We start from the raw sequence: 26,310 nt of genomic DNA, 5'->3' as shown, positions 1-26,310 counted from the left end.
AGATCGGGATGGTTTAAGATCTCCCAACTAAGTTTGGTGATAGCTGTGAACGTTGTCGGACGTATGAGGACGCGCGTTGTCATGTAGGATGATGACGTCATCATTCACCGTCTGTGGTCGTTTTCTTCTCAAAACCTCTTTGACTTTGATCCGGAGGAGGCTACTGTAGTACGCCGCATTGATTGTGGCCCTGTCTGCTTCGAAATCAGTGCATATCACCCTATCTTTGTCCCAGAATACCGTGAGCATCACTTTGGCAGCGGACGCTTGTGAATTGATTTTTTTTTTTTTTTTTTCGGCGGCGAAGATTCTGGATGCCTCTACTCTGTGGTGGGATGCTTTGACTCCGGAGTAATGATACACCCAGCTCTCATCACAGTTGATTATCTTTCCAAAGAAGCTCTCGCTTTCTCTCTGAAGTCGGTGCAGATGCTAAGACGAGACGTTTTCCTTACACTGCTTCTGGTCGAACGTTAACGACCCATCTGACTGTGATTTTCCGGAACTGCATGTGTTCGTGGATGATTGTTTCCACACTCCCTACACTGATGTTTGTTCTCGCACTCAAATCTCTCACAGTGATGCGTCAATTATTCAGAATGAGATACTCCACCCGACGAATGTTGGTTTCGTTTACTGCAGTAGCTCGACGTGGAGTACGGGCCACGTTGAGAACGGATTCTCTTTCTGCCTTGAATTTTGAACACCATTCGTACACTTGCGAGTGAGAAAGAGTTTCTTCACAATATTGCGCCTTAATCTTCTTAAGATCTCAGGAGCAGTGTACGCGTGTAAGATCTCACGTCTTTTTGCAGGAGAAACTTAATGATGCAGCCAGTGGCGTATTTACGATTTTGTTTCGAGGGGGCTTTGCTAACTTTCGGGGGGAGCTTTGCCTGAAAATGTGAAAATTCTACAAGATATAGTAAGTAAGTAAGATTTCGGGGGGGGCTTAAGCCCGGAAGTACCCCCTAAATATGCCACTGGATGCAGCGCTACTCCACTAAGGTCGCCAGCTCCACACTGCCAGGCTTGTTGCTAGTGTCCATCGCCCCTCTCTGAGACTCTATCTCTTCAACTGTCCGTTGTTGCAGAAAAGTGTGAGGATTACCTTATCGCAGAATGGGACACGGACGCCAAGCTGTGCATAACAACACCTGAAAAAAATTCTAGTTATAAATTGAACGTCCCTCATATATTGCTCTACTGTTTATTTTAAGCTCTTACGTTTTGAAATTGTTAAAATGTTATTGTTACTAGTATTTAAATTATATTTAGTAGCATTACTCTGAAAGCACATTTTCAATGCACTACTGAGACGTTAAATAAATACAAATTTTCACTTAGATTGCTTGTTTTTACGCACAGAATTATTTTTGTTCATTGTTTAATTCCAAGGCATGATATTTCATATTTCATCAGGATTCATTAGTGAAGTTTGTTTACATATCGGAAACACAGTGTCCATATCGGTGACTATTTAAAACATTAAGTTATACACTCATGAATTTAAAAGAGTTGATCACTTTTAACTGCCGTTATATGCGTGAATCATCATTTCTGGGAGTTAATTACTGCAAGATGTTTTGCCGTGGAATATTGTAAGCACCGTAGCTACTCTATATAGCACAAATCACAAAGAATATATCAGAAAGATCAGACAGTCTTTAAAAGTGAGTGGCGATTTTGGAAAATAGATCTACGCTGTACGCAGGAAAAATGAAATGACATGAAATCTTTAAGTTTTACGTCCCACGGTTATGCTGGCTAGGCTAAAGGAGACGGTGATGATGGGAAATTAATGAAACGAAGAAAGTAGGAGGAAACGGCAGAACACCCGGGAAAACTCAACGCACACATTGTTTGTCCACCACAAAGTTCACTTGGCGCGAGGTGTTATCGGACCGAGGACCCCATGCACCAGAGATGAACGCTCTACCACTGAGCCACCGCGGCCCGCTACGCAGGAAAAAAAAAACTGTATCAGTAGTATTATACAATTAAATGTCTTGAATGAATGCTCCAAGATCTATGAAAGATTAGATCTAAATTCCTATGTTTGTTGTTCTTTTCATCTTTTCATAAACAAAGTAGCACGGTGGCTCAGTGGGTAGAGCGCGTATTTTTGGGGCCCCTGGTTTGATCCCCGACCAAGTAAGTTTGTGGTGGACAACATCGTGCTCATGTGTTTTCTCGGGTACTTCCGTTTCCTCCCACATTCTCATTCCACTAATTCTCCCATAATCATTCACTTGCTTTAATCATCCGTCTCCCTTAGCTAGGGATGTGCACGAGACGAGCCGAGACAGGATTTTCCTCACAAAATTCGAGTCGAGACATGGCTCTTCCAATAGAGAAATATACATTTTTCGAGTCGAGACACCATTTTTACAGCACATTTTCGAGACGAGACAGCCACAAATCTTGTCTCGTGCGCATCCCTACCCTTAGTCTAAACGGCATAAGCGTTGTACGTTAAACTCAAAACAATTCGTTTGATTTTTCTTTTAAACCTCAAGCAATGAGGAGTATCGAGAAGTCACGAAGAAACCAGTTGAAAATGCTCAAAGAGCATTGCCAGAACTTAAAAAGAATTATTTTTTTAATTGATATGAAATTGTATATTAAATTCATTTGATTAAATTCAATAGATAATACAATATAGATAATTATATTAACATAAATTGTAATTGTAATAAAAATAATTAGAAAATTATAATACAAATTGTAGGCAATTGATTAAATGAAAAAAAATTAAATATGATAATATGTAAATATCCCGAAATCGGGAACTTTTTTTTTTTGGCCAATATCTCGGGAACGGTCGAATGGAGGGCTCAAAATTGAAAATTTCGCAAATAATAGACTGACAGACATAGATAATTCAGGAACAAACTTTTTAAATTCATTGAATATACACAGATCATATTATATTCAATCTAATCTAATTATATTTAACCAAGTTAGACTGGAAAATTATTTTATCATATGATATATAGGGAACTTGCAAGATTGGATTGAGTTGTACCCCTTATTCTTGACGGATTTCAATTCCACACAATATTTCCTAAGTATGGAGAAAGTTACATGCACTAATCATTAAAATTGGAATTTCACAGAAGTTATCACGGAACGCACAGACTCACAAATAGAGTTGAATGATAGAAGCATGTAGTTTCATAAAACTAATTCATTTTTAGCCAGAAAAAGCTGAAAAGGTAACTCCATTTTAAGGAAATATAATTCTAAAATTTAACATTATGAAGTAAAATCATCATTGTACACGTCTTTCCGTGTGGTGTTCAGACGCGCTTAGTAGTTGAGCATGCTTCTCATTGGATAGTAGCACTCCTTGGCACATGATTGAGAATTGAGTTCTTGTATTTGACAATACTCAAGGAATTCATGCTGAGGTTTGTTTGATCATTTGCTTTAGCACTGTCCATATGACCTTAAACTAATGGGACCTAAACATGATTTGTGGATATAAGTAGTATTGAAATAGAAGGTGAGCTTAGTAAATTTAACTACCATCATTATGAAATTTGTTTCCAACAGGAAATACTTTAAATATAGTTACGACAGATTCTGACGCCCCATGCAAATGCACGTGTTGCACGTAGACTATCGTAGAGGGTGCGTCACGGGCAAAGTTTGAGAACCTCTGCTCTAGAAAATATTGTAAGAACATTTGCTTTCATTCTTTGGTTAAATAGTTTACAATATTTGTATTCCTTATTTATATTATAATAAACATCTTTCTAATTATTGGAAGTATGTGTTTGCGACTACCATTCGTTATATTCTGTTACAAATTTAAAATAGTGGCTACATTTTGTGTGATGAGTAATGATTTTTTCTTAAAAATCTTCCTTTTTCATCTAAACATCGCGTGTTCTCTGCATAAGTCAGCAGCGCTAGCTGGGATTGTAAGCATCTCTAGGGGATCGCGCGGACCCAATAACCCTACGCAACTATACGCTGACATTCAATACCTCCAAAAGGCTTTGTGTTACCTGTTTTCATCATACAAATTGCCCTAGAATCTGTGTCGTTCTTCTGGTGAAGGAAATTAAGATTCTGTACGATACCTTAATAACAGACCTCAATCAGACTTTACAATAAAATGGCTACTAAAGGCTCTTCTCTACTTATTAATGCTACCTTGTTTGAATAGAAATTTTACAAGATTTTTTTTTGGGGGGGGAGGTATAAAGGGAAAAAGAGTACAAAGATAAGACATATCCCAATCGATACAGCTCATTATACTGAACAAAATAATTATGGGCGAGTGCAAATTCCAATGCGTAGTTTTCAAGAAAATCCAGAAAAAAGCGTTTTTATGTAAACCTAAACGTTTGTGTTGTAGATGGCGTGGGTCAGTGAAATCTTGACCCATGACTCACTAAACCACCGTGACATATGACCCACTCTGACCCACAATCCACCTTCCACCGTGTCCCACTCTGACCCACCGCCAAACCATGACCCATTCTTGACCACTGTAACCCACTCCGAGCCACCATCCACCATGACTCACTCTAACTTACCAAAACCCATCGTCATCAACTCTGACCCATGATCCACACCCTCCTCTCCACTGACTAAAGAGTTTACACTTGTAATAAAAACAAGCCTGTGAAATTATCACTAATCGGAGTTTGAATTTCTACGGCCAATCGCTCAAGCACCGCTCTGTTACAATACCGATGAATCTGACCTTTGCGATATACAGTAAAATGGTAAAGTGTTTGTTATGGGCCATATTACGATGAATTTCAATTTAATTATCATATATAATTATTTCCTTGTTAGATTACAGATACTTTTCAGTGGAAAATAGGATGGAATTTGAAAGTCTGAAATCAAGGTTAGGTAGGCCAACGTAAAGGAAGAAATATTCGTCTTTGTTTGGAAAGTCTAGTACTGTACTAAGTTCTATTGCTACAGTTACAAATACCGTATCAATATCCAAAAGTTCTTCAAGTTCTTTTTTCAGTTAGATAGCTCAGGTAATAAATAAAAAACAAATGAAAAAGGAAGCAAAATTGAGGCACCAGTGTTCAGAAGATGCTGTCTACAACCCACTAGGCAGAGTGGGACGGTGGGTCAGGGGTCACGTCCTATTGACCCACTTGAGCCACAACCCACTCCATCTCTTTTGTAGAATGATCCCACGTATTAAGGTTGAACTGGTCCTCAAATATACACTCATCAAGGATTACATCAAGACAAGAAAAGAAACAATGGTTAAGGACTAGGGTTAGAACTTGGATGATTTGACATTACTTTCACCGATGAATAGAAATGTTATTCATTACGATATAATTTTAATTAAAAATGGAGTGATTTGACACACGTTTGGTATTTGATTTTTTTTTAATTTTTAAAGTCAATTTCTGTATACAGTATAACTCTGCTTTTTTTTTATATACATATTTGGAATATTTAAATGAAGTGAAATGTTTGTATTTAACGTATTACGTTTATGCCATTTAGGCTAAGGTAAACGAACGATTAAGGCAAATGAATGATGATGGAAGAATTGGTGGAATGAGAATGCGGGAGGAAACGGGAGTACCCCGAGAAAACACATGAGCACGATGTTGTCCACCACCCCCACCACCACCACCATAATATAATAATAATAATAATAATAATAATAATAATAATAATAATAATAATAATAATAATAATAATAATAATAATAATAATAATAATAATAATAATTGGTTTATATGGCTACAATGTGTAATTTTTGTCATTCCAAAACGATCGGAATGAGTGCAAAACTTCACAAATTATAAAAGGCTGTAATTTGTATAGGCTAGTTTGTATTTAAAAGCACTCAACTTTCAAGTACGCCTTTCACTAACCTTAATTTTCATATGGCAATTGACAGAAAAGTAGGAAGAATAAAAACATGTAAGTAGGTAGGGCAATAGAATACATCTTAAGTATATCCTTTGCAGTGGCGTAGCACACTTTTGCAGGCCTCCCCGCAAAGTATATAGAAGGGGCCCTAGTTGTAAAGCCAACAGAAGTAAGGTTGAAGCTCTACTTCTTTAAATCTTTATTCATCACAAGACTTCGGGGCCCCGTATACCTCGGCCCCCCCCGCACTGCGGGGGTTGCGGGAGCAGCTGCTACGCCACTGATCCTTTGTAACCTCAGTTGAATGACAAGCCACAGCATTAAATAGATTTGGACAGCGTCTCTTATTACCCCATACGAGGTAATAAGAGACAACAACTAAAATTTTAAAATAAATATTTTTTTTCGCAGTCTTCCTGTACATTGGGAAGAAATGAAATTAATTTATATTGCGTTGCCCAGTAACAAAGTATATACACACAAAAAATCAGAAATGTGACTTGAAAATTGTTAACATTTTGTCTCTTATTACCCCGAGTGTCTCTTATTACCCATCTTCCCCTATTTGTTTATTTACTTAACATATCACATTTATACTCACGGTAGAATTTTGAGATGTCTGAATTTTGTTAATCATTTATTTTTTGGATGAAATTTACAATGTTCTCATTCTACCAGCAGTCTACTTGGTAGTCTGTGCGAAGGCTAACGGCCGACATTGCTGGGACTTTGGGATTTCAACAATAAAATTCAAAAATACATACATTAAAATACATAATTACTGTCCAACAAGCAATTTGTAGTCAATTGCCCAATAGTTTGTGTTGGCCAATCAATAATTTGCCGTCATTTATCAAACAGTTTATGTTGGCCAACCAACAATTTGCCGTCATTTCTCCAATTGCTTTCTGGCTCAGTGGTAGAGCGTTCACCTCTGGTGCATGGGGTCCCGGGTTCTAACCCTGCTCCCGCTATGTGAACTTTGTGGTAGACAAACACCGTGTGCGTGGATTTCCTCGGGGTTCTCGCATTTCCTCCCACTTTCTTTATTCCACCATTTCATTCATTTCCCAACATCGCCGTCTCCTTTAGCCTAGCCGGCATAACGGTGGGACATAAAACTCCAAAATTTCATTTCATTTTTCCAATTGCTTTCATAGCGATTACGTTGGTAGTTGGCTAGTTCGTTGGCAAATAGTCACCAAGACGACCAATTACAACGTAGACTCAACTTGGTAGTTGCCTAGTCTACTGTTTCCCATTGTTAGATCTACTCTCTGCTGCTAGGACCGCTTACCTGATGTTTTGGTAGTTAAGCAAGGTCACCGTGGCTCAGTGGTACAATGGAACAATACTCATTTCTGCTACGTGAGAATTCTGTGGTTCAATCTCAGGATATGTGACTTGGTAGTGCACAACGTTGTTTCCGTTTTTTCTTACTATCTTACTCAACCATTGTTTCATAATCATTTTCTTGGATTTATTGTTCGTTACCTCTTTGCCTACAGGGCATGACCATTGAGTATTAAATTGGCGAACTTCATGTTATTTTACTTTCTTTTGTGTATGTAATACCGTAAAAAACCAATATTACATTAATATTAATTTTGGAAAGTCCGAAGTATCATTCTTATAAAACGTTATTATTTGAAGTAATAGTTATTTTAGAAACTATGGAGAGAATTAGACTGGTCGAGAGGAAGACTAATGAGAGGGTGTTAGAAATATGGGACGGAGGAAAGAACAATTTTAGATGTTATTAAGAAAAGGAAGAGAAACTGATTGGGACATTGGAAATGAAATGAAATCTTTGAGTTTTACGTCCCACGGTTATGCCGGCTAGGCTAAAGGAGACGGCGATGATGAGTAATGAATGAAATGGTGGAATGAAGAAAGTGGGAGGAAACGGGAGAACCCCGAGGAAACCCACGCACACGGTGTTTGTCCATCACAAAGTTCACTTGGCGGGTGCTGGTGTCGAACCCTGGACCCCGAGCACCAGCGGTGAACGCTCTACCACTAAGCCACTGCGGCCCCAGGTTGGGACATTGGCTAAGAAGGAACTGAAATTAAAATGAAATGAAATCTTTCAGTTTAACGTCCCACGATTATGCCCTTTAGGCTAAGGGGGATGATGATTAATTCAAGTGAATGATGATGAAATAATTGGTGGAATGGGAATGTGGGAGGGAATGGGAGTAACCGAGAAAACTCACGGACACGATATTGTGCACCACAAAGTTACTTAGCATAGGAATCGAACCAAGGACCCCACGTACCAGATGTCACCGCTCTACCACTGAACCACCACACCCCCTTAAGAAGGAACTGTATCATGAGGGACGTGATAGAGGGTATGGTTTCAGGAAAGAGAGGGAGGGGGCGAAGGAGTTTACAATTGATGGACGGCATCAAAACAGAAAAATCCTACTTGAAGTGGAGATTAGCGGAAGACCGTGGAACATGGAAGCTTCTCGGTTGCGGCAAATGACCTTCTAATAATGGCAGAATACCTATGATGATGATGGTGGTGATCATATAGTGCGAAAATTTCATTCCCTTATAACAATAACATGATAAATTATACTTCTTATTGCGGCTTAGAGCAAGTTCGATTTAGAGCTTGGCTGACAAAAAACTACTCTCATACCATTTGGCACTTGTAAAACTTATCATTATTCCGAGCTAGCCCTCCTGAATTATACACTTAGCTATGCCACTGATTTTTGTTACAAATTTTGTGAGCAAGTAATGTGAGAGCGCTCGAAAACTATTCTAGATTCATATTTCCGTAATTCCGATAACAAGCTTGCAAGAAGGAAACAGGAAGTAAACTTGGTTAGGAAAGACCAAAAATAACTCCGTAAACTTTACAATATTGACAACTTAATTTGTTTACTGTGTTTTAATTGAATATACAAAGAACTCTTGTAAATACTGAGATAGAACAGGGAGAGATATGTTCTTTGTATTATTCAATTCGGTAAATATGTTCTAGATATGTTCATGATATATATTTATGAACACTTGCACCTGTAAAATAAAAGCACAATTTTTATACCATGAATTCCCGGACACCCTATATGCATCAATGAATTGAAGGTTGCGTGAGTGCAATATTTGTATGCCTATTTGCTACGGCAGCGGTCCCTGTGCCTCGCCTTTGACGTCATTCAGTGGGGAGAACGGGAAGTCCTGTATCTTTCCCTTGCTGCCATCCCCCCTCCCTATCAGAACCCTTTGAAGTCTTCGGTTTAATCTCTCGAAAACGTCTCACAGCTACGCACACTCACTTGTTCAGGTTGCTCCTCACAGCATCCATGACGCCTGCGCACTGCACGAGAAAATGCATTGATTATTTTCCCTGACGAATGTTGGGAAGAGTCCATTTATAGGTCCAGGAAAGGGGTTCGTGTAGTTGTCCAATGGACGCGCTGCTCATCAGGCCCCAGGCTCCAAATTTAGCCGCTGTTGATGCTCCACGTTGTCCAGGACTGGAAGTGGTAAGAGTGGGCGATTGGAAAGACCAGTCTCTTCCAGTCAAAAAGATTTGAGGTTTTAATGTTTGCCGAGAGAAAGTGGCTTATACCGGTTCGGTCAAGAAGTTGACGTGATTAGGGCTTAAAGCTAATCTTCGATATACGGTCAAAAAGAGAGCCGTATCACTGCCTCTGGAAGACTATTCTGTTGTTAAGTACTAAAACGGCATTATCTAATCAAGACGTTATCTTGTTGATAATAGTATGGTGCATCGAGAAGCTATGCGCACAGGTAGGTAATATTACCTCAGTTCACACTTAAGTATCACTAAAATATGCATAATTTAGCAGGCAGGAAAATATCGTCTTGGCAATTAACAAAAAACGAAAGAATTTCTTTTATGCTTTAGGAATTTTTGGAATTAATGTCAATATTTCGTCACAAGATGTTTTTGTCTATTAAAAAAAACAAAACAAATATTTAGTTAAGTCTTACCTGTTGCAATTATCAAGATGTTTTGCCTTTATTTATTTAGTTTTAGTAGTATAATTTCATCTAGCAACAATTGGTATACAGTTTGATAAACTATATTAGTACCATAACGAATTGAAAATAACTTACAGCTTTTACAAAACATATTCACAATAATTCATCAAGACACTTTGAAATTTTAAAATACGTGTAATATATTTTTCTAGTTCTTCTTATTATTCTACTAATAAGAAAAATCATAATTCTTGCTTTAAATATGGCAAAATAAACACATCAAATTGTATAAAACGTATTTAAATTTACACTATACTACTGTAGATTATTATTTTATAAATCAATTAATTTTTTTTTTTTCTAATAATCAAACGGACTTCTGAAATTACAGTACACACAAGTACACTGAAATTCCGGTACACACACTGTATAAAGTCAAGCCTTTAATCTCCCATAGAGGTTTTGACTATGCTCTGACACAATATTTCTTAAACAATTCATTACAGTCAGATACAAAGATTTTTTAATAATAGATCCATTTTTATAAACCTCAATGCTTCGTCATTTTGTCAATCATCTGTTTGAGATTCATTTTTTTAATTTTATATATAATAAACAAATTATTAAAATTAAATCTATGTTCGAGAAAAATTAGTAAGCTTCCGGTGAACATGTTAGATAACGTGTTAAAAAGAATCTCAAATCAAATTTGTTCTGATAATTGTTAGCAACCACGTATAGTTTTAGTAAGTGTGCAACATATTATAGATTATTCTCTTGATTTGAATTTATAGTTTTTTTTTTCAAATGATTATTATTATCGCAGGCACTGCAACAGTGCTTTTATTCTTTATTGTACAATATTTATATTATTATTAGCCTTTATTTGCATGATTTCTGTGTACAAAACCAGATGCAACTTCCCTTTAATGCTTGTACCTTAACGAAATGAAACCGTTTGAGTATAAAGAACGCGGAGATATCCACATGTGGATCACAAATATATCGCGACGCAAACACTTTTGTTAAAATGACATGTGATATTTTTATCCTTCGTTTTGCTATTATATAGTCTTATGTCATGCGTCATATGTACTGTCATATTTGCTAGAATTGTCAGTATCACTCATCATATCAGATTCTTTGTTTACCTACTCGAAGATTTTTTTCGATGACACATGTTGTAATATGTAATTATCTCCGCCACGTTAATGATAAATGCAACAACTTTGTACAAATTATCTTTTTTGCATAATAATGAACATTTTTTTTCATTTCGTAAAAGATATGTTGATTCTTACCCCTCCCTCCTATAAGGAATTTTGCAGAATTAGAATCCTGTGAATCAATTTGGATGAATCATGATGCGGCGAAAGTCAACTTTATCAACGATAGCTGGATTCGACTGTACTGTTTGCAGTTCTCTTTTGATAACTACACAAATTTCTAAATGACAATTACACCAATTATATACGTGAAATGTTAGATTACATTAAAAAAAAAAACTATCAAATTGAGCAGAGATGATACAGCATTTAGACGTAGCATAAAAACTAATCCTGATTACATTTTATTAAGAAAAATCGTTTTGTTTTCTTAAGCACAGATTAATTATAGATGAAAAATAAATGAGATCTTGTAAATACACTGACATCATTATGTGAGTTGACCTTTTTTCTATGCCCTTAGTTTGGAGTTAGAATTGAAGGTTCTTTAATACATTGTGTGTGTGTGCTTGTTTATGTACCGGCATTTTAATTCCCTAGAACCGAGGATTGGTCGTTACGTGAACGAAGTTGAGCTCATTTGAAGCCATATTGACTTACATGCATAAATATTTTCAGCATTTTAATACGTAGTTCCACTAATTGTAAAAATCCAAGATGGCGGAAGGCGCACTAATGTAATCTGTATACAGGGATGAACCATTCAACGTAAAAAAAAAAAAAAAAAAAAAAAACTTCCAACGTTTAAACTAATGGATACAATTTGATGAAATATTGTAACATGCAAACATCCACAGAGAGACATTCTTTCATATATTCTGGAATACCACCAGATTAACAATGTTCCAAGCCAACAAAAAGTTGTATTTTTAAAAAAAAAAAAAACACTACATCAGCTTATTTCAAATTTCAAATTTACATGTTAAACGAAAACTTGCAACACCGCATTTATTATTTAGTGTTGCAAACTTAGGACGCTACAGTATCATAAACATACGTAAGTATCCAAATGTTGGAGACCTCTACAACAGCAATAACAAAAATGAGAATAAAGTGGAAACGCACATGGGAAATACCTCAGTATCGAATATTGTGACCATGGTATGACGTACTTATAACAAGTTCGAACAAAGTTACAAGAGAGTGAAGATTTTACTTTCTTCAAAAAAGGTTTTATTTTGAAAAAGCGCTTAGATAATTATCACCAGTGGCATATTTACGATTTTGTTTCGGGACGGGCTTTGCTAACTTTCGGGGGGGGGCTTTGCCTGAAAATGTGAAAATCCTGCAAGATATTTAATATACTTTACTATAGTAAGTAAGATTTCGGGGGGGGGCTTAAGCCCGGAAGCCCCCCTAAATACGCCACTGATTATCACATCTACTCACACTGATGGTTTACAATAAGCGTAAAGATTTTAATGTCGTTTACAGCAATTTGATATCTCAACCTGTTACGGAGATTTGTAAAATATGGATAGAAATTACTATACTGCTTAAATGGGAATGTGAAAAACTGTTTTTGAAATGTTGCTGGGTCGGCCCTAGGCAATTTGCTGCCCCGTGCAATGACATTATTTGCAACCAACCTTTCTCCAGAAAGAACAAATCTTAAAAACCACGTTTTTAAGTATGCTGTCCCATCACGAACAAAGGTGAGTAAAACAACACTCGCACTCAGACAGACCTAAACATTACAAATACAATCTAGTTCTGTTTTTTTTTTAAATAATAATCTATTATGTTAGTGAAACATAAAGCATACACACCTACAGAGGAAAAATGGTAATCTTTTTTATATAGAATTCAATATCGAGCTTCAATCTCAGTTTGCAATTCCAGTGCAACTAGCTCTTTTATCTTCATTTTTTGATTTTCCTTCTACATCTGTTAAAAAATGAAAAAAGAATTTGTTTCCGCCTTCAATGATAAGGACTCTATTTGTGACCAAGAAAAGACTAGTGTTCCTATCAAAATTGTGATAACTAACTAAATGGAACAGATGTTTACTACTGTTCGAGAATTGAGTTTTTGTATTGGACAACAATCAAGCAATTCATGCTTGGATTTGTTTGACTATTTGCTTTAGCAATGTCTATGCGACCTAAATATGATTTATGAATGTAGTATTCAAATAGGAGGTGAGCTTAGTAAATTTAACTACCATCATCATCATGAAGTCTGTTTCCAACAAGAAACATTTATTTTAAATAATATTATGACAGATTTTACCGCCCCTCGAAACTTGCCACCCCATGCAAGTGCACGTGTTGCACATATGGTAGAGTCGGCCCTGGTTATAGCAATAGTTTTTGATATTTGTAATTATAAGTTCTTGCAATCACATAATTTTAAGCAATGTTTCAAATTTTACCAATGTTCATCATATCTCCGGAACAGGTTGAGATACCAAGTTGCTATACACGACAATATAATTTATACGTTTATTTATTTATTTATTTATTTTTTTTTAATCTCAGTGATTGGTCGTGATAGTTATCTAAGCACTTTTCGAAATAAAACCTTTCAAAAAAAAGTAAAAAAAGATCAACCTCTTGTGATTTTGTTCTTACGTGATAGAATACGTCATATCATGATTGAATCGACATTGAGATACTTCCGTTTTGCATTTCACACGTCCATCTCACTTGCGTTATTACTATTTTGTACAGGACTCCAAAATTTGTATTTTTTACGGATGTTTATGGTACTCTCATGTCCTTACTTTGCAAATGTCGCAAATTTTCGTTTAAGATCTAGATTTGAAATATGTAGGGCCTAATAACCTGATGAGATGTCATTAAAAAAAAAACAAGTTTATGTTTAGTTGGCAACACTGATATCTGATAGTGTTGCAGAATATGCCAAACAATGTCCTCATATTGATATTTCCATGTTAACAAATTTCAATGTTCTTTATCTATTAGTTAGAAGTCAAAAGAGCATTTCAAGAGAAATGGTCAAAAATACAACTATATGTTAGGTGGCAACACTGTTAATCTGATGGTGTTGCAGAATACGTCAAACAATGTCCTCACATTGATATTTACATGTTAACAAAATTTCACTGTTCTTTTATCTATTAGTTACAAGTTACAAGACCGTTTCGAGATAAATGGACCACCCTGTATATCAAGTTGTACTGATTCACTTTGCTTGCACTGCATACAAAGATCTCTCTATTCATGCACAAATTCTTTATATAAAACAAAGTTGTCAAGATAACTATTAAATAACTTAGAGTTAGGTACGAGTTACGTTACACAAATTGTCAATGATATATATAAAGTGTGGTTAGCTGTGTTCCTTAATATCACTTTTTGGAGAGGGACAATTACTCCTCAAAATCTCCATTCGTACTTCCTGAATTCACATACCAAGCGTAGCTATAATGGAATGTACCGGTATATATTTTCGTAAAGTATAGGAACATTTTTCTTGATTTATTGACTGTATGATAGCAGATGCGTGTGCCATCTGCAGCCACGACGGACGTGAGGAAACAATTGATTACGCAAATATCAAAATGCTAGTGCTGCCACCTAGTAGTTTTACTCTGATTGATTCTGTGGGTCAAATAAATACTTCTTTTATTGGAAAATACTGGAAAATATTTGATTTGATGACTTAAAATTGGGATAATACATTTCATCTGATGATTTCCAAACATTTTATCTCTTTTTTTTTTCTTCCTACATGCTATATATATCATTTGAAATATTCTGTATATACAAAATGATAAGCGCATGGTGTAATACTTGATAGATGTGCAGTAGATGTTATACTTATTGACATTCAGGTAGCTTTTCTGACGATCATAGGGCTAATGACTATAACATAAAAACTTTGCTTGTTCTGATAACGTGAATACGTAAACTACCACATTTATTAAATTTTTATTGCTTGTATGATCACAGTTATATAAAAATTGCTGTACAATATTTTGTAGATATCTTTGGTTTATAGAATCCATATTGAAGTCATGTCATAAGTGGTTAAACTTCTAACGATAACTATTGCTCACTTAAAACATCTATCTTTCAGGGCCGCATGATGGCGCTACTATCGAAAGTAAACGTAATTAGCTGAAATGTAAATTCTTGTTCAAGATTATTATTATTATTATTATTATTTTTACTGTATTGTGACATTTTAATTACACATAAAATTCTCATATATCCGGATTAATATACAGGGTGTTAATGAACTACACCGACAAACTGATACAGGTGATTCCTCACATCAAAATAAGAAAAAAAAAGTTTTATAAAGACCTATGGTCAGAAGTATATCGTTTCAGAGCTAGAGCTGTCCAAAACCCTGGGAAAATGAACTTTGGGGGCGAATATCTCCAAAACTATTATTCATTGTGCTGTGGCAGCATGTTATTGCATTAGACTTGTAAATCACTCTATCCAAAAGTACATGATTCTGAATCGTTTAGTGGCAGCTCAAGGGAGTCCCCCACAGGAAGTGAGGGGTGCCGGATATTCCGTTATGAAAGATAGGTCCGATTCATGACCGATGGAACGAAGCCCCAGCAAGTGACAAAAAGTCATTGACTGACCATCGATATTTTGAACAGAATGAAGGTGGCTAAGGATTTGTGATGTGTGGTTGCATAACTGAAGCACGGACTGAATGTAGTGGATAAAATGAAATTAAATAAAATCATTACATCTGTAGATTCATGGCTCACAATCTTGGCCTATGTACTAAAGGAGACAGGCATTATTAATATGTAAAGATTTTGGAAGAATTAATGCAATGAGGATTTGCGAGGAAAAAAAAAAAGAAAGAAAACGAAAAATGAACAAATGATCCAATGTTCTTCATCGCAACCTCACTTTGTCGTGGACCTAAAATGGAACTCCTTACCATATAGGTGCACATTACCACTGAGTACCGTGTGCCCCTTTCCCCCCTACCACGTAGCGAATAACAGATTCTTGACAACGTATGGTAAGTGATGATGCATAAAAGCATACATAAGAGGCAAAAGTTGTGTTATCTCAAGAAGAGTTGGTAAGTTATCCTTCCAGGTGAGATGCAACACTGTACAATGTTAATTTGTTTAAAACAAATCTGGGAGGATAAGTTACGAACTCTTCTCGAAGTATCTACTTTCTTAACACGACTTTTCCTTTTTTTCTCTTACATAACCACTATTGTTATCTTTATGTGTCCATCACCTCCCATATTATTAACCATGTGTTTTTCGTTATGGGGTAGGGGGGAAAGAGTACTTGGTAACTCAGTGGTAGTGTGCACCTATATGGCAAGGGGTCCCATTTTAGATCCACGACCAAGTAAGCTTGTAATGAACAACATTGTTTCAATTTTCCTTTTTTCTTTTTCTTTTCTTTCTTTCTTTTTTTCTTTTTTTTTTGTGGGATACCCCCATTTTCTCGCAAATCCTCATTGTATCAATTTTTCCAAAATCATTACATATTATTAATGCCTGTCTTCTTCTGTACATAGGCCAAGATTATGAGTAATGAACCTACAGATGTAATGATTTTATTTAATTTCATTTTATCCACACCGTGCTCGTGGGTTTTCTCGGGGTTCTCCCGTTTCCTCCCACTTTCTTCATTCCACCATTTCACTCATTTCTCATTATCACCGTCTCCTTTAGCCTAACCGGCATAATCGTGGGACGTTAAACTTAAAAGATTTCATTTCATTTTATTTTTTTCATTTTATCCACTACATTCAGTCTCTGCTTCAGTTATGCAACCACACACAACACACCACAAATCCTTCGCCATCTTCATTCTGTTCAAAATATCGATGGTCAGTCAACGACTTTTTGTTACTTGCTGGGACTTCGTTTCATCTGTCATGAATCGGACCTATCTTTCCTAACGGAATATCCAGGATCCTTCCCCCATTTCCTGTGGGAGGACTCTTTTGCGCTGCCACTAAACGATTCAGAATCATGTCCTTTTGGATACAGTACACTGAGAAAAATCCATTCTCCGGACAGCGGTATATTGTACAAATATACGGATTACTCTTGTTTACTACAGAAATCAATACGGAGCATACGTTATCCGTACGGTACATAGGCACTGTCCTTAGATGTTACATCATGCCGTTGCAGGACGCCTGACATCTAACAGTTTTTCGTATATCACATGCATATACTTGTTACCTTCGTCAGCTATATGTTATATACGTCCATTTATATGTGAGATCCTGACCACCTATATTGTTTCATATGGAAAGTACGTACAGATGGAACACTTATACAGAAGGTATTATAAAACATGCGTTTTCAGTTATACGTTTGCTGTACGTTAAGTACAAAAACTACAGGAATTACAAATGTAACCTACGATTTTAAGTACGCCATATACATTTGAAGTATACTACTTTCGTTCTATGAGGGGAAATATGATTGGTTTATTGTAAATCGCTTGGCTCTTGTTGATTTTGGCTATGATCAATAAAATTCAGTAGTGTCATTTCCAGATGTTACTTACAGGGAAAAGACTCAACCAATATAAGTAGTTTTATATTTTTCGTTAATTTATTCATTTTGCTGTATTTTTAACCTCACTTCATAAAACTACATGGAATGACTAGCAAAAATAAAGGAGTACTTTCGGTTGACGTGGAAAGTTGAAATTTGGCATGATTGTACTTTTTCGGGACAACGATGTTTTTTTTTCGACCCATAATCTCATATTTTAGGTACTTGGAATTGATTAAAAAAAAAATTGGGTTGCTTGTACGTTTTCGTTAGCGTTACCTAAATAAGTCATCAAAAGTAAAAATTTGGAACTTTAGAATGGTTTCATAGAGAACTGAAAGATCTTTCCGATGTTATTTATATGGGACATCTTCTACAACCCAAAATGTTAGGCACTCTCGACAGAATCAGAACGATGTCATTTAGATTGTGGCTTTTCGGTACTAACCCACAGGAAAATTGCCGAAAGTGAATACTTTTAGTCTTTAAGGGATCTAAATGTGGGATGAAGAAATCCCCATGTTATTTAAATGGGGATTTACTTGTGATACACAATCGTATCTTTTAGATAGTTGAAATAGGAAAATAAACTTGAAATTCCGTAGAATTGTGGGTTTAATAGGCACGAGGCCCTAGGAGGAGCAAACGTGGGGGTCTGGGGCAGATTCCCCAGCTAGCCAAAGGCTAGCATATATATAAATTGCATTAGCAATATTGTCCCAATGCAACCCCCTCATAGTTTGATTTCCCTCCCTTCGGACAAAATTTTCTGGAAGGAAGGCTGATCGATCTTATGTCTATATACATAAATATGTATACTCAGACATACCAACTACACTTTTTCACTTCTCATTCATCATCATCATCATAATCATATTATTATTATTATTATTATTATTATTATTATTATTATTATTATTATTATTATTATTATTATTATTATTATTATTATTATTATTATTGGACTGACGTAAATATTATTGTATGTTTACACTTTCCCTAAAGTTATATTTTTCATCCAGTACAATTTAACCCTTTTAATCATCGGTTTTAAATGGATATTCACCTAGGAGGTTGCCGCGTACTCCAAGTACCTTTGATTCATGACTTGTACGTCATTATCTTTGGAATGAATCAGGACTTTGAAGGACACCAAACACATCCCTCACGGATCCAAAATTCTTAAAAAAAAAAAAAAAATCAAGAAAATGAAGATCTGATAAATTATTTGGCCGCCCCTAGCAGGGTTCAGGGTGTAAGTACCTGCATTGAAAGAAGTATCTTAAAATAACAGATGCCTCGAGACGTTTTTGTATATTGAAAGGAACAAATAACTATTAATAGGGATGTGAAGTTTTCGTTTTATTTTATCCCTGAAATTGGTTATATATATATATATATATATATATATATATATATATATATATATATATATATATATATATATATATATATATATATATATATATATATATATATATATATTTTGCCCAAAATCGGTGTTATTGTTCGTGATTTAATACAAGTAAATAGGGGTTATTTGCTTTATTTTGTAGTGGTTCTGAAAACCAAGTATATTGTAAAATAGAGAAGGTGGAGTCTGTGAAAGATAATTAAAATAAAATTTAATTTAAAAATTAAACGAATAGTTTTAAATTTTCACATCTTAAATTTAAAAGAATAATTATATTTTTGGACTTACCATCTGGGAAAAAATTGCTCGATATACCTCTTAAACTTGGATTTATTTAATGTATGGTTTGAACACATATGTCGACTAAAAGCCACACTGCACTGTTTCTGAACATTTTCTTCACTTAAAAAAAAAAAATCAATTTACAATATACTTATTTCAAACGCAATTCATATCGTTATCAACACACACTTTCAGTTAATGACGAATTTATAGCTTCTTCAATGTTTCTTATTTTTCAAAGAACAAAACTATCAATATTTTCACATTTTCTTCTTTAAGATTTTGCCTCCTTACCGTAACTACGGAGTTGCATTCTGAAAAATATCTTTCAGAATCAACGTTGGAAGCTGGCAAAGATATTGCTTCAAGAGCACAGGCAGCAAAATCTCAGGGGCAAACTTTCACTAATCAACCGGTTTAAAAATATCAGGACTCATGGTATTCTGTGAATCACATTTTGTTTGAAAGGAAACTTGTGTTATTTTATTAGTATTACCTGTCAACATGACGATTTCGCGAATCTATCGCTTTATGCAGTGCATCTCGATGTTATTCTTTTTTTAAAAAAAGAGTACCAAATTCGCGTTATTTCGCGATTTAAACACGCCAAAAACAACCTTCTATCATATATTTAGATATATCTACAGGGTATCTGGTGAGGAAAGTCAAAGATTTTGGGAGGTGATAAGGGAGGCCATTCTAACAAAAATGCTTATGTGAACATAGGGTCTATTCCTCCTCGTTCCGAAGATAGGGGTGGGGATAACTTTTTTGCCTCTTGCACTTGCCTATTTTCGTTTGAAACATTTTAGTACACCCTGTAGTTAGGGTTATGTTACATATTATACCTCATTTGAAAACTAATGAAACAGGCGTGCAGATGGTATATAGATTGTCCCAGTATTGCATACAAGAGGGAAATAACGGAGGGAAAGTTTTCGAATTTCCCTATAAAATTCCCTTTTTAAAACAATTTTGCACTATTCTTGAGTGGAAACACTGTCGCTTGAGGAACAGTATCTGATTAAGCAAAAATGATACTGTATACCAAAGATCCAGGTGAGGTGTCAATTTTTTAGGTTCATTAGAAGTAAAAAAAAAAAAAAAAAAAAAATCCTAACTCCTTACTCTAAAACTAACTAACTAACTCTATGGCCTATGGAACCCGGATGTTCAATGCCGCGTTCACAAAAGCTCTCCACTGACTTCTATCCTTAGCTAATTGCATCCAGTTTCTACTTTGTATTCAAATCTCTGCGAGATCCATCTTGATATTGTCCTCCCATCTGCGCCTAGGTCTAATAACATAACAATGTTCCAACTTTCCATAGATGACAATGGTTACGAATATTAATAAACGAATGTTTTTATGCATAACTGGAGATACAATACTATTACCTAACATACCAGAGCTCGACATTTCTATGCGGGAACACTAGGTACAGTTCTGAACAATAGACGGCAGTGAAACAAAACCCACTTGAATTAAAGTTTTCGTACAATATACTACACCAGAATGTCCATTGCAATAGGGTTGTCGAAATCATAAATAATTACTTCCAATACATAATCAATAATGCATACAGATAGAGACGTAACCCTACTAGCGTCAACCTTCAACGTAATTATTTTGCGCGTGCAGCAAATGTTCAAAGATATCACTATCCTCTTCAATGCACTTCGCAGTGCCCGTCAGTGAATGCAGTGCTGCCCGATGGATTTCTTGTCGGCGCTCTTTGACGGTGTTGAATGTCTCTAGAATGATCTGAATTAGCTCTTTTCGTGAGTTGGCCTTTCGTCTGTATACAATGTGCTTCCAACACCTCCATAAGCAAAAATACAAAGGTTTAAGTTCCGGGGAGCGGGGCGGCCAGTGAATAATCAACCTCCGTCCTCCGCGACCCATCCACTGATGAGGAAACTTGGAGTCAAGATATTGACATACAGCTTGTGTTGCATGAGAGGGAGTACCGTCGTGTTGGAAGAGCATAGACCCCGAGCTTAAAGATTCACATCTTCCAGTAATACTGGTAATTCATGGCGCAGAAAATGCAAATAATATTCACCGGTCAAACTCTGGGGCAGAAAAAAGGGACCAATGATCTGATCACAGATAATGCCCGCCCAAGCATTCACAGAAAATCGTTCCTGATATTGTCTTACTGTGGTTGCCCTAGGACTTTTGTCACTCCAACAATGCCAGTTGCGGGTGTTGTGTATTCCATACCTGGTGAAAGTGGCCTCATCTGTGAACAAGATGAATGGCAAAACATTAGGATGCTCCTGTACCCATTGGGAGAAACCAACACTTAGTCCATTGTCTCCTGGATGGAGATGTTGCGCTCTTTGCACATGGAACGGATAAAGCTCTTCTCCTCACAGTACACCATGTGCATCCGTACATAGAAGTTCAGGTTGATTAGAAAGTCTCCATTAGGTTAGACTTCGCTGTAGAGCCTGAATAACGTTGTCTTCTTGTTGAGGGATGTATTTTGAGGCTCGTTCAGATGTTAGCTTTACGCTGGGAAGCTCACCAGTTCCTCGCAGTTTAGTATACACGTGTGTAAAGACCCATGCAGTAGGGACTTTCCAGCGAGAAAATCTTCGCTGATTTTCTTCCACCGCACCTTTGGTATTAACATTACAAAACTCGTCATATCTGCATATTCAGCGTTGGTGTATTGAAACGGCATTCTACTACAACACTATCGAACTTCTTCACAGTCTACACACAAGCACTTTACACTTCCTTACGGTACTGAAACTCCTGCTATCACTTGCATACACGAGATAAAATAACCAATAAAGGGGGCTTTTTTAAGTTAATAAGTTGAGGTGCGCCGCTTGCAGAACCAATGAACGGCCAGTGATGCTGTGACGTTCTGCGAAGGATCTAAAGTATCACTTGCAAATACAACGAAATGCAGATGGTTTGAAAGCACTCGTTGAAAGGGCAAGCGCAGAAAGCCAAAAGTCAAGCGCGCGCCAATTGGCTGAAAGCTTTCTTGCTACGTGGGGAGGAAGTATAACAGCCATTGGCAATAACCCTTGATGCACTATAACTTCAGTATGTTTAGATTATTTTAAAACATGAAATGATATGAAATATTTCAGTTTAACGTCTCACGATTATCCCCATTAAGCTAAGGCAGACGATGAGTAAGGCAAGTGAATGATGATAAAAGGGTTTGTGGAATGAGAATGTAGGAGGAAACGGAAATGAAATGAAATGAAATCTTTAGTTTTACGTCCCACGGTTATGCCGGTTAGGTTAAAGGAGACGGTAATGATGAGTAATGATGAAATGGTGGAATACAGAAAGTGGGAGGAAACGGGAGAACCCCGAGAAAACCAACGAGCACGGTGTTTGTCCACCACAAAGTCCACACGGCGCGAGCTGGGATCGAACCAGGGACTCCAAGCACCGGAGGTGAACGCTCTACCACTGAGCCACCGCGCATTAATAAGAGCTGAATAGAACTTAATTTAATTCCTTTAAAGTTAATTTTAGTGACTGCTCAATTTTGAATTTGTAAGACTTGTTGTTGTGCTTGAGTGTCGTTTGTGCGCAGTCGTATAGAAGATGTCTGTAGTGAGTATCAATTAAATCCCTGTCCTTGCACCGATTCGATTGAATGAAAATTACACCCGTTTTTGTATTCAGAGGCACAGCTAAAACCAACCTCTATTTACGTAAACATGTTTACGCATCGAGTTTTAATTTACTCGTACACGAGCCAAGGACGGTGAGATGAGTTAAAGAGATTTTAAACAAGAATCTCAGTGTCTGACTATAACAACAAACATTTTATAATTCTGGTAGAATTTCGAGATTTTTTTTTTTTGTCTGTTTTCTACAATATTCCAACCATCACACTGTAAAAGAATTTTCAGCAACTTTTCTTTTGTTTTTTGACAAATTCACTGACAGTCTCTTTTTGTTAAATTACAATGATATGTAACATGAGAGAATAATTATGGTTGATTTATAATAATATGTCTTCTCCATTCTTGCGGTTCATCGTTATTTAATAACGATAAAATGCCAAAAGTTTGCTAATGATTTGCTATAAATTACAATTCACTAATAAGTAATATAGAGCTCCATCGTGCATAAATCGTTAGCGTACGTGCCTTTGGTGTGGGAGAACCGCATTCAATTCCCGGCGGGAGCTCATGTTGTTCGGGTCCCGAGGTCAACTGCTGCTGCTACTACTCCCGTAGTAGCAGAGACAGCTTGCAAACCACTTGCTATAAGCTCGCATTGGAAGTCGGCAAGCTTGTATCCAGCTTGATTGGAAACCTTACAAGCATGCCGCAAACTGGATTCCAGCAAAGAAGTTACATGAGAGCAACCTTGCACTCAGTGTTCCATTCAAGCTTGACGTAAGCGTTGTACGCTGGCGGCAAGTCAATGGCCAACGAATGACCAGTGATGCTATGGCGTTCTGCGAAGGATCTAAAATATCGCTTGCAAGTACAACAAAAGGCACATTGTATGAAAGCATGAGTTGAAAGGGCAAGTATAGAAAATCAAAAACCAATCAAGCGCCAACTTGCCGAAAGCTTTCTTGCTACTTGGGTTACATTTAAGTTTATATTTCTGGTTACTTGTTGTTGCCTTCAAAAAGGGATATTCACCAATTGAAGACTGTGGTTAAAAACCTTGATAACACTCATTGCAATCTAGAATGCATTGCAAAGTGAGCTTATGCTTTCTGTTGCCAGGTTCACTGCTACCTGTATGCAGCTGTCGTAATGTTTCTATTTTGAATTAGCTGTAATAATAATAATAATAATAATAATAATAATAATAATAATAATAATAATAATAATAATAATAATAATAATAATAATAAATATAGCTGAAGTAGTAGAGCGTTGGCTTCGCATTCGGGAGGTCGCGCGTTCGATTCCCGCTGCCGACCATCCTAACTGGGGTTTTCCAGGGTTTTCCTCAGTCCTACCAGGCAAATGCCGGGATGGTACCTACTAAACAGGCCCTGGCCGATACCTTCCCAAAATCCTTTTCATTGTTGTTAGATATTCAGGTAAAATGGCCTCTGAGCTGTATCTGGTGATTGTTAAATAAAATAAAATAATAGTTGGGACAGTTTAAAGTCCCGACAGAGTCAGATATTTTCTCAAAGATCGGGATGTGGGATATTTTCTCAAAGATCGGGAGGGGGGAGAACAGACCGTATGCTCAATCTACACAGGGGCGTATCCATGGGGGGAGGGTCCACTTTCTCGATAAAATTATACTTGTTTATCACGGAAATGATTGATATAGCATGAACATTTGATCTTACACTCCACCTGTACTCTTTCTATCATAAAAATAATTGAGTTTTACATTTTTTCCTGAAACTATAGGTGGGACTACTTTACAATTTCTTAAATCATTTCGGAAACTCATTCGTGGCTAAGCGGTTAACGTGCGAAGCTTTGGCGCGGGAGACCCGGGTTCGATTCCCGGTGGAAGATCATGTGGTACGGATTCCATGTTAATCAGTAGGTCCGCGTCCCGTATAGCCTCGCTGGTGAACGGGACGTTAAGCTCAAAATCAACTCAATTAAATCATTTTGGGTAGGGGCGCGGTGGCTCAGTGGTAGAGCGTTCACCTCCGGTGCTTGGGGTCCCTGGTTCGATCCCAGCTCGCATCGTGTGGACTCTGTGGTGGACAAACACCGTGCTCGTTGGTTTTCTCGGGGTTCTCCCGTTTCCTCCCACTTTCTTCATTCCACCATTTCATTCATTTCTCATCATCACCGTCTCCTTTAATCTAACTGGCATAATCGTGGGACGTAAAACTAAAAATTTCATTCATTTTTTTCGTTTTGGGTGTAGAATAATATCCGTTCAATACTACATAGACGTAGTGACTTGAAGTATGGACCCCTCCCAACAAAAAATTCTGGGTGCACGCCTGCATCTACCCGTACAAACGGGACATTCATTGGCGGCTTTAGCGGGTAGGCACGGGCCTACCCCAAAATTTTAAAAATATATATAAACACTAAAAAATACAATAAAGAGCAAATATATTTTCCACTATATATATTAATGGTAGGCAATTATTTAACAAATAGCAACAACCACTCCTGTAAAAGTAATTTCCTACTGTCATTGATCAATCAAATGTATGTATGTATCCATAAGCGAGGGAGCGGGCGTACCAAAATTTTTTAAATCCCAAAGCCACCCCTGGAAACACACACACACAAAAAAAAAAAAAAAAAGAGAGAGAGATTTCATTCTTCGATCACATAAAACATTTGATTTCTTTTCGTTGTTTTAGTAACAATTAATTAAAAACTAAAGGCGAAGAATACTATATTGTAAATGATAAACTAGTTATGGTTGTAAGTATAGCCTACGTTGTCGCCATCTGGTGGGAGTGAAGTTGGGCGCTGTGATGAAAGCAGAAGCCAGCAGACGTAGACGTCCAATCATCGTGAGCAACGAACGCCATCTTTCCGGATGACGGAGACATTGAGGAAAAGTTCAATCATTGTCTCGCTCTGTTCTAATTGCCTATTTTCCTTTTGTGGCTAAGTGGATCCTCCTCATGCGTCACCCGACGAAACAAAGAGAGACAATGGTGGCTGCATTATCACTGCAACTAGTTCCTCTTTCGCAATAATGATATGTGTGTCTAACTAAAATATAATATGAATGTCCTCTTCTAGTAACATTATATACAGACCAAATCTTTATGCGGATGCTAAATACATTACAAGATTCATGTTGCAAAGGGTAAACAAGTAGCTGTGTCACTGGTACACCACGTAAAGGAGTTTGGTTTTTATAGTTTCTCGATTAAATAATGAAACGAGAAGTGGTAGTGGATTTCTACCACTTTCGGTTTTAGTAGAGAGAGATTAGAGTGGGGATGGAGTATACTCTTGGGACGCTTAATCGATTTCAGAAACCCTTACTGGCTTACATATTTTTAAATCACGCCCGACCCTAGCCATAGGAGCTAAATACGCGGTTCTGATTGGTTGAAGTTATCTGTTTCTCGCCACGTAGCAAACATATAGCAGAAATCAAACGCTTGTTGCTG

The 26,310-nt window shown here is 36.7% G+C and overlaps 1 protein-coding gene across 1 annotated transcript in view; it reads left to right on the top strand.

Moving 5' to 3' along the window:
• The first annotated feature begins 9,204 nt into the window (after nucleotides 1-9,204).
• The window catches only part of LOC145670258 (NACHT and WD repeat domain-containing protein 2), a 244,606-nt gene continuing 227,500 nt past the window's right edge, over nucleotides 9,205-26,310 (top strand). Inside the window, exon 1 of the mRNA XM_081738676.1 lies at nucleotides 9,205-9,645. The gene's annotated coding sequence lies outside the window, so the exon portion shown is untranslated. The remainder of the gene's footprint in view (nucleotides 9,646-26,310) is intronic.

Source organism: Thermobia domestica, chromosome 2 (genome assembly GCF_964235325.1).
Source record: "Thermobia domestica chromosome 2, izTheDome1.hap1.1, whole genome shotgun sequence".
NCBI classification, from domain to species: Eukaryota; Metazoa; Arthropoda; class Insecta; order Zygentoma; family Lepismatidae; genus Thermobia; species Thermobia domestica.
This window is presented reverse-complemented; position numbering and strand designations above follow the sequence as displayed.